This window comes from Balaenoptera physalus, assembly GCF_965194825.1.
Source record: "Balaenoptera physalus genome assembly, chromosome: 1".
Lineage (NCBI taxonomy): Eukaryota > Metazoa > Chordata > Mammalia > Artiodactyla > Balaenopteridae > Balaenoptera > Balaenoptera physalus.
In genome coordinates, this window is record NC_138882.1 from 70,197,134 (window position 1) to 70,207,513 (window position 10,380).

Below are 10,380 nucleotides of genomic sequence, written 5' to 3' on the forward strand. Positions count from 1 at the left end.
AAGCTCAGTATAAGGAATTATAAGCCACAAGCAAATTCAAATTCAAAAAGGTTTCAGTTCACACCAGTCATAACCGTCAGCAAAAAGTCTACAAACGATAAATGCTGAGGGGGTTTTAGAGAACTGTGTACCTTCTGGCTGCTGGTGGGATGTAAAGTGGCAACAGCACTAATGCAAACTGAATGGAGCTGCTTGAAAAGGTGAAAATTGAGCTACCATATGATGTGGCAGGGCACCTTTTGGGCCTATAACCTAAGACCACCAGAATAGGAAAGACAGAGGCAGGCAAATGTGCACTGCAGCAATATTGAAAGAGCCAAGACATGGAAGGGAAAAAAAGATCCATAAACAGATGACGGGAAAAAGAAGAAGTTGTATATGGACAGAATGGAATAGTAGCCTCGGGAAAAAAATGAACAATGCCGTTTTCAGGACTACAGTTGAGCCTAGAAATAATCATATAACGATAAGTAAGTCAAAAGGTATGACAAATGTCCTATGATATCATTTATACATGTTATCCTAAGATTGCTACCAATGAACATATTTCCACAGAAAAAGACACTTACAGACTTATCAAATAAACTAATGGTTAGCCAAAATGAAAGGTGGGGGGATGGGTAAATTAGGACTATGGGGTTAACATAAATATACTAATGTAAGTTAAATGTACATAAACATATAACATATAAATGATATGAATTATATAATCACCAATCCTTTCAAAATATACATTCTGTAATCACATACATGGTAACAGGATCGGAAGATGAACAGACATATGTATGAAACATTGAGCAGATTCTGTACAGCCAGACGATCAAAACACTCTAATCAAATTTACTCCGATAAGAAGTAGAAAATAAATTTAAAAAACAAACATAAGTAAGGAGATATAAACTTCTGGGGGCTTGTCCCAGCACATTCCACTCTAGTTTACAACCTCGGAACACTACCTCCAGGAAGATTCTGCTGCCCTAGTAACAAGTGTTGAGAACGTAATAATGCTGCTGCCTTGTGGCTATTTCCCACAACAGCAGCTTTAAACCCAGTGCCAATGGTTGCTTATATACTCAGTAGGACTGCAGGGCTGTAAATGACACAGGCCCTCAAAAAATGCCCTGGGGTAGGGAATAGGCAAGAAAATTCAACACATAAGAAATTTTTCAAGAAGTCAATAAGAGGAGGGAGGTTGTACTCGCTCTTTAAAAAAAAAGGAAAAGAAAAAAAGGGCATGCCTAAAGCTCAGTAAAGGAAATTATTAGCCATATGCAAATTCAAATTCAATAAGGTTTCAGCTCACACCAGTCATGACCAGCAGCAAAAAGTCTACAAACTATAAATGCTGAAGGGGTTTTAGAGAACTGTGTACCATATAGGTGCCCTTGGGATGTAAAGTGGTAAGAGCACTAACGAAAACTGAATGGAGCTGCTTGAAAAGGTAAAAATTGAGTAAACATATGATGCGGCAGGGCACCTTTTGGGCCTATAATATAAAACCACCAAAATCGGAAAGACAGATGCAGGCAAATATGCACTGCAACAATATTGAAATAGCCAACACATGGAAGCAAAAAAAAGGTCTATAAACAAATGAATGGACAAAGATGAAGTGGTATACTTACCAAATGGAATAGGAGCCTCGGGAAAAAAAGGAACAATGCCGTTTTCACGAGTACAGTTGAGCCTACAAATAATCATATAAGGTTAAGTAAGTGAAAAGGGTATGACAAATATCCTATGATATCATTTATACATGTTATCCTAAGATTGCTACCAATGAACATATTTCCACAGAAAAAGACACTCACAGACTTATCAAATAAACTAATGGTTAGCCAAAATGAAAGGTGGGAGGATGGGTAAATTAGGACTATGGGGTTAACATACATATACTAATGTATGTTAAATGTATATAAACATATAAAAGATAAACTATAAGTATTATATAATCACCAATACCTTTAAAATATACATTCTGTAATCACATACATGGTAACAGGAACCGAAGATGAACAGACATATGTATGAATATTTGAGCAGATTCTGTACAGCCAGACAATCAAAACACTCTAATCAAATTTACTCCGATAAGAAATAGAAATTAAATTTAAAAAACAAACATAAGTAAGGAGATATAAATTTCTGGGGGCTTCTCCCAGCACATTACACTCTAATTTACAACCTTGGAACACTACCTCCAGGAAGACTCTGTTGCCCTAGTAACAAGGGTTAAGAACGTAATAATGCTGCTGCCTTGAGGCTGTTTCCCAAAACAGCAGCTTTAAACGCAGTGCCAATGGTTGCTTAATAGTCACAAGGAATGCAGGGCTCTAAATGACACCTGCCCTAAAAAAATGCCCTGGGGGAGGGAATAGGCAAGAAAATTCAACACATGAGAAATTTTTCAAGAAGTCAATAAGAGGAGGGAAATTGTACTCACTCTTTTAAAAAAAAAGGAAAAGAAAAAAAATTACATGCCTAAAGCTCAGTATAAGGAATTATTAGCCACATACAAATTCAAATTCAAAAAGGTTTCAGCTCACACGAGTCATGACCATCACCAAAGAGTCTACAAACTATAAATGCTGAAGGGGTTTTAGAGAAATGTGTACCTTCTAGCTGCTGGTGGGTTGTAAAGTGGCAACAGCACTAACGCAAACTGAATGGAGCTGCTCGAAAAGGTAAAAATTGAGCTACCATATGATGCGGCAGGGCACCTTTTGGGCCTGTAACCTAAGACCACCAAAATCGGAAAGACAGAGGCAGGCAAATATGCACTGCAGTAATATTGAAATAGCCAAGACATGAAAGCAAAAAAAAAGGTCCATAAACAGATGAATGGAAAAAGAAGAAGTGGCATATGGACAGAATGGAATAGTAAGCTCGGGAAAAAAATGAACAATGCCGTTTTCTGGACTAGAGTTGAGCCTTGAAATAATTATATAAGGTTAAGTAAGTGAAAAGGGTATGACAAACAGCCTATGATATCATTTATACATGTTATTCTAAGATTGCTACCAATGAACATATTTCCACAGAAAAAGACACTCACAGACTTATCAAATAAACTAATGGTCAGCCAAAATGAAAGGTGGGAGGATGGGTAAATTAGGACTATGTGGTTAAAATACATATACTAATGTATGTTTAATGTATATAAACATATAACATATAAATTACATGAATTATATAATCACCAATACCTTCAAAATATACATTTTGTGATCACATACATTGTAACAGGATTCGAAGATGAATAGACGTATGTATGAATCATTGAGCAGATTCTGTACAGCCAAACAATCAAAACACTCTAATCAAATTTACTCCAACAAGAAATATAAATTAAGTTTAAAAAACAAACATAAGTAAGGAGAGATAAACTTCTGGGGCTTATCCCAGCACATTCCACTCTAATTGACAACCTTGAAAACTGCCTCCAGGAAGACGCTGTTGCCCTAGTAACAAGAGTTGAGAACGTAATAATGCTGCCACCTTGTGGCTGTTTCCCACAACAGCAGCTTTAAACCCAGTGCCAATGGTTGCTTATATAGTCACAAGGACTGCAGGGCTCTAAATGACACCTGCCCTCAAAAAATGCCCTGGGATAGGGAATAGGCAAGAGAATTCAACACATGAGAAATTTTTCAAGAAGTCAATAAGAGGAGGGAAGTTTTAGTCACTCTTTAACAAAAAAAGGAAACGAAGAAAAAGGATATGTCTAAAGCTCAGTATAAGGAATTATTGGCCACATGCGTATCTAACCTCCAAAAAGGTTTCAGCTCACACCAGTCAAATGGCCATCAGCAAAAAGTATACAAACTATAAATGCTGAATGGGTTTTAGAAAACTCATACCTCCTAGCTGCTGGTGGGATGTAAAGTGGTAACAGCACTAACGAAAACTGAATGGAGCTGCTTTAAAAAGTATAAATTAAGCTATTATATGATGCGGCAGGGCACCTTTTGGGCCTATAACAACCTAAGACCACCAGAATCGGAAAGACGGAGGCAGGCAAATGTGCACTGCAGCAATACTGAAATAGCCAAGACATGGAAGCAAAAAAAAAGGTCCATAAACAGATGAATGGAAAAAGAAGAAGTGGTATATGGACAGAATGGAATAGTAGCCTCGGGAAAAAAATGATCAATGCCGTTTTCAGGACTACAGTTGAGCCTAGAAATAATCATATAACGATAAGTAAGTCAAAAGGGTATGACAAATGTCCTATGAAATCATTTATACATGTTATCCTAAGATTGCTACCAATGAACATACTTCCACAGAAGAAGACACTCACAGACTTACCAAAGAAACTAATGGTTAGCCAAAATGAAAGTGGGAGGATGGGTAAATTAGGACTTTGGGGTTAACATACATATACTAATGTATGTTAAATGTATATAAACATATAACAGATAAACTATATGAATTATATAATCACCAATACCTTGAAAATATATATTTTGTGATCACCTACATGGTAACAGGATCCGAAGTTGAACAGACATATGTATGAATCATTGAGCAGATTCTGTACAGCCAGACAATCAAAACACTCTAATCAAATTTACTCCGACAAGAAATATAAATTAAGTTTAAAAAACAAACATAAGTAAGGAGACATAAACTTCTGGGGCTTCTCCCAGCACATTCTACTCTAATTTACAACCTTGGAAAACTGCCTCCATGAAGACGCTGTTGCCCTAGTAACAAGACTTGAGAACGTAATAATGCTGCCGCCTTGTGGCTGCTTCCCACAACAGCAGCTTTAAACCAAGTGCCAATGGTTGCTTATATAGTCACAAGGACTGCAGGGCTGTAAATGACACAGGCCCTCAAAAAATGCCCTGGGGTAGGGAATTGGCAAGAAAATTCAACACATGAGAAATTTTCAAGAAGTCAATAAGAGGAGGGAAGTTGTACTCACTCTTTAAAAAAAAAGGAAAACAAAAAATAGGACATGCCTAAAGCTCAGTATAAGGAATTATAAGCCACATGCAAATTCAAATTCAAAAAGGTTTCAGCTCACACCAGTCATGACCATCAGGAAAAAGTCTACAAACTATAAATGCTGAAGGGGTTTTAGAGAACTGTGTAACTTCTAGCTGCTGGTGCGATATAAAGTCGTAACAGCACTAACGCAAACTGAATCGAGCTGCTTGAAAACGTAATAATTGAGCTACCATATGATGCGGCAGGGCACCTTTTGGGCCTATAACCTAAGACCACCAGAATCGGAAAGACAGAGGCAGGCAAATGTGCACTGCAGCAATATTGAAAGAGCCAAGACATGGAAGCAAAAAAAAGTTCCATAAACAGATGAATTGACAAAGTCGAAGTGGTATATGGACAGAAAGGAGTAGTAGCCTAGGAAAAAAAATGAGCAATGCCGTTTTCAGGACTACAGTTGAGCCTAGAAATAATCATATAAGGTTAAGTAAGTCAAAAGGGTATGACAAATATCCTATGATATCAGTTATATACGTTATCCAATGCTTGCTGCCAATGAACATATTTCCACAGAAAAAGACACTCACAGACTTATCAAATAAACTAAGGGTTACCGAAATGAAACGTGGGAGGAAGGGTAAATTAGGACTATGGGGTTAACATACATATACTAATGTATGTTAAATGTATATAAACATATAACAGATAAAGTTTATGAATTATATAATCACCAATACGTTTAAAATATACATTTTGTGATCACATATATGGTAACATGATCCGAAGATGAACAAACGTATGTATGAATCATTGAGCAGAGTCTGTACAGCCAGACAATCAACACACTCTAATCAAATTTACTCCGATAAGAAATAGAATTAAATTTAAAAAACAAACATAGGTAAGGAGACATAAACTTCTGGGGGCTTGTCGCAGAACATTCCACTCTAATTTACAACCCCGGAACCCTACCTCCAGAAAGACTCTGTTGCCCAAGTAACAAGAGCTGAGAACGTAATAATGCTGCCGCATTATGGCTGTTTCCCACAACAGCAGCTTTAAACCCAGTGCCAATGGTTGCTTATAGAGTCACAAGGACTGCAGGGCTCTAAATGACACCTGCCCTCAAACAATGCCCTGGCATAGGGAATAGGCAAGAAAATTCAACATATGAGAGATTTTTCAAGAAGTCAATAAGAAGAGGTGACATGTAGTCACTCTTTAAGAAAAAAAGGAAACGAAGAAAAAGGATATGTCTAAAGCTCAGTATAAGGAATTATTAGCCACATGCATATCCAACCTCCAAAAAGGTTTCAGCTAACACCAGTCAAATGGCCATCAGCAAAAAGTCTACAAACTATAAATGCTGAATGGATTTTAGCCAACTCATACCTCCTAGCTGCTGGTGGGATGTAAAGTGGTAACAGCACTAACGAAAACTGAATGGAGCTGCTTAAAAAGGTATAAATTGAGCTACCATATGATGCGGCAGGGCACCTTTTGGGCCTATAACCTAAGACCACCAAAATCGGAAAGAAAGAGGCAGGCAAATGTGCACTGCAAATATACTGAAATAGCCAAGACATGGAAGCAAAAAAAAGGTCCATAAACAGATGAATGGACAAAGACGAAGTGGTATACGTACCAAATGTAATAGTAGCCTCGCGAAAAAAATGAACAATGCCATTTTCAGGACTACAATTGAGCCTAGAAATAATCATATAACGTTAAGTAAGTCAAAAGTGTATGACAAATATCCTATGATATCATTTATACATGTTATCCTAAGATTGCTATCAATGAACATATTTCCACAAAAGAAGACACCCACAGACTTATCAAATAAACTAATGGTTAGCCAAAATGAAAGGTGGGAGGATGGGTAAATTAGGACTATGGGGTTAATATACATATACTAATGTATGTTAAATGTATATAAACATATAACAGATAAACTATATGAATTATATAATCACCAATACCTTTAAAATATATATTCTGTAATCACATACATGGTAACAGGATCCGAACATGAACAGACATATGTTTGAATCATTGAGCAGATTCTGTACAGCCAGACAATCAAAACACTCTAATCAAACTTACTCCAATAAGAAATAGAAATTAAATTTAAAAAACAAACATAAGTAAGGAGACATAAACTTCTGGGGGCTTGTCCCAGCACATTCCACTCTAATTTACAACCTCCGAACACTACCTCCAGGAAGACTCTGTTGCCCTAGTAACAAGAGTTGAGAACGTAATAATGCTGCCGCCTTGTGGCTGTTTCCCACAACAGCAGCTTTAAACCCAGTGCTAATGGTTGCTTAATAGTCACAAGGACTGCAGGGCTCTAAATGACACCTGCCCTCAAAAAATGCCCTGGGGTAGGGAATACGCAAGAAAATTCAACACATGAGAAATTTTTCAAGAAGTCAATATGAAGAGGGAAGTTGTACTCACACTTTAACAAAAAAAGGAAAAGAAGAAAAAGGATATGCCTAAAGCTCAGTATAAGGAATTATTAACCAAATGCGTATCCAACCTCCAAAAAGGTTGCAGCTCACACCAGTCAAATGGCCATCAGCAAAAAGTCTACAAACTCTAAATGCTGAATGGGTTTTAGACAACTCATACCTCCTAGCTGCTGGTGGGATGTAAAGTGGTAATAGCACTAAGAAAAACTGAATGGAGCTGCTTTATAAGGTAAAAATTGAGATACCATATGATGCAGCAGGACACCTTTAGAGCCTATAAACTAAGACCAACAGAATCGGAAAGACAGAGGCAGGCAAATGTGCACTGCAACAATATTGAAATAGCCAAGACATGGAAGCAAAAAAAAGGTCCATACACAGATGAATGGACAAAGAAGAAGTGGTATACGTACAAAATACAATAGTAGCCTCAGAACAAAGATGAACAATGCCGTTTTCAGGACCACAGTTGAGCCTAGAAATAATCATATAAGGGTAAGTAAGTCAAAAAGGTATGACAAATATCCTATGATATCATTTATACATGTTATCCTAAGATTGCTACCAATGAACACATTTCCACAGAAAAAGACACTCACAGACTTATCAAATAAACTAATGGTTAGCCAAAAGGAAAGGTGGGAGGATGGGTAAATTAGGACTATGGGGTTAACATACATATACTAATGTATGTTAAATGTATATAAACATATAACAGAGAAACTATAAGAATTATATAACCCCAATACCTTGAAAATATACATTCTGTAATCACATACATGGTAACAGGAACCGAAGATGAACAGACATATGTATGAATATTTCAGCAGATTATGTACAGCCAGACAATCAAAACACTCTAATCAAATTTACTCCGATAAGAAATAGAAATTAAATTTAAAAAACAAACATAAGTTAGGAGACATAAACTTTTGGGGGCTTGTCCCAGCACATTCCACTCTAATTTACAACCTTGGAACACTACCTCTAGGAAGACTCTGTTGCCCTAGTAACAAGGGTTGAGAACGTAATAATGCTGCCGCCTTGAGGCTGTTTCCCACAACAGCAGCTTTAAACCCAGTGCCAATGGTTGCTTCTACAGTCACAAGGACTGCAGGGCTGTAAATGACACAGGCCCACAAAACATGCCCTGGGGTAGGGAATAGGCAAGAAAATTCAACACATGAGAAATTTTTCAAGAAGTCAATAAGAGGAGGGAAGTTGTACTCACTCTTTAAAAAAAAGGAAAACAAAAAAAAGGACATGCCTAAAGCTCAGTATAAGGAATTATTAGCCACGTACATATTCAAATTCAAAAAGGTTTCAGCTCACAAGAGTCATGACCATCAGCAAAAAGTCTACAATCTATAAATGCTGAAGGGGTTTTACAGAACTGTGTACCTTCTAGCTGCTGGTGGGATGTAAAGTGGCAACAGCACTAACGCAAACTGAATGGAGCTGCTTGAAAAGGTAAAACTTAATCTACCATATGATGCGGCAGGGCACCTTTTGGGCCTATAACCTAAGACCACCAGAATCGGAAAGACAGAGGCAAGCAAATGTGCACTGCAGCAACATTGAAATAGCCAAGACATGGAAGGAAAAAAAAGGTCAATAAACAGATGTATGGACAAAGACGAAGTGGTATATAGACAGAATGGAATGGTAGCCTCGTGAAAAAAATGAACAATGCCGTTTTCAGGACTACAGTTGAACCTAGAAATAATCATATAAGGTTAAGTAAGTGAAAAGGGTATGACAAATATCCTATAATATCATTTATATATGTTATCGTAAAATTGCTACCAATGAACATATTTCCACAGAAAAAGACACTCACAGACTTATCAAATAAACTAATGGTTAGCCAAAATGAAAGGTGGGAGGATGGGTAAATTAGGACTATGGGGTTAACATACACATACTAATGTATGTTAAATGTATATAAACATATAACATATAAAGTATATGAATTATATAATCACGAATACCTTTAAAATATATATTCTGTAATCACATACATGGTAATAGGATCCGAAGATGAACAAACATAAATATGAATCAATGGGCAGATTCTGTACAGCCAGAAAATCAAAACACTCTAGTCAGATTTACTCCGATAAGAAATAGAAATTAAATTTAAAAAACAAACATAAGTAAGGAGAGATAAACTTCTGGGGGCTTGTCCCAGCACATTCCACTCTAATTTACAACCTTGGAACACTACCTCCAGGAAGAGTCTTTTGCCCCATTAACAAGAGATGAGGACGTAATAATGCTGCCGCCATGTGGCTGTTTCCAACAAAAGCAGCTTTAAACTCAGTGCCAATGGTTGCTTACATAGTCACAAGGACTGCAGGGCTGTAAATGACACAGGCCCTCAAGAAATGCCCTGGGGTAGGGAATAGGCAAGAAAATTTCAACACATGAGAAATTTTTCAAGAAGTCAATAAGAGGAGGGAAGTTGTACTCACTCTTTAAAAAAAAGGAAAACAAAAAAAGGACATGCCTAAAGCTCAGTATAAGGAATTATTAGCCACATGCAAATTCAAATTCAAAAAGGTTTCAGCTCACACCAGTCATAACCATCAGCAAAATGTCTACAAACTATAAATGCTGAAGTGGTTTTAGAAAACTGTGTACCTTCAAGCTGCTGCTGGGATGTAACGTGGTAACAACACTAATGCAAACTGAATGGAGATGCTTGAAAAGGTAAAAATTGAGCTGCCATATGATGCGGTATGGCACCTTTTGGGCCTATAACCTAAGACCACCAGAATGTGAAAAACACAGGCAGGCAAATGTGCACTGCAGCAATATTGAAATAGCCAAGACATGGAAGCAGAAAAAAGGTCCATAAACAGATGAATGGACAAAGACGAAGTGGTATACGTACCAAATGTAATAGTAGCCTCGCGAAAAAAATGAACAATGCCGTTTTCAGGAC

General features: G+C 37.1%; 1 long non-coding RNA gene across 1 annotated transcript in view; it reads right to left on the reverse strand.

The window, feature by feature from the left end:
- Positions 1–9,642, reverse strand: part of LOC309637498 — a 245,607-nt gene extending 235,965 nt beyond the window's left edge. Inside the window, exon 1 of the long non-coding RNA XR_014250572.1 lies at positions 9,549–9,642. This is a non-coding gene — a long non-coding RNA (uncharacterized lncRNA). The remainder of the gene's footprint in view (positions 1–9,548) is intronic.
- Positions 9,643–10,380: the final 738 nt, after the last annotated feature.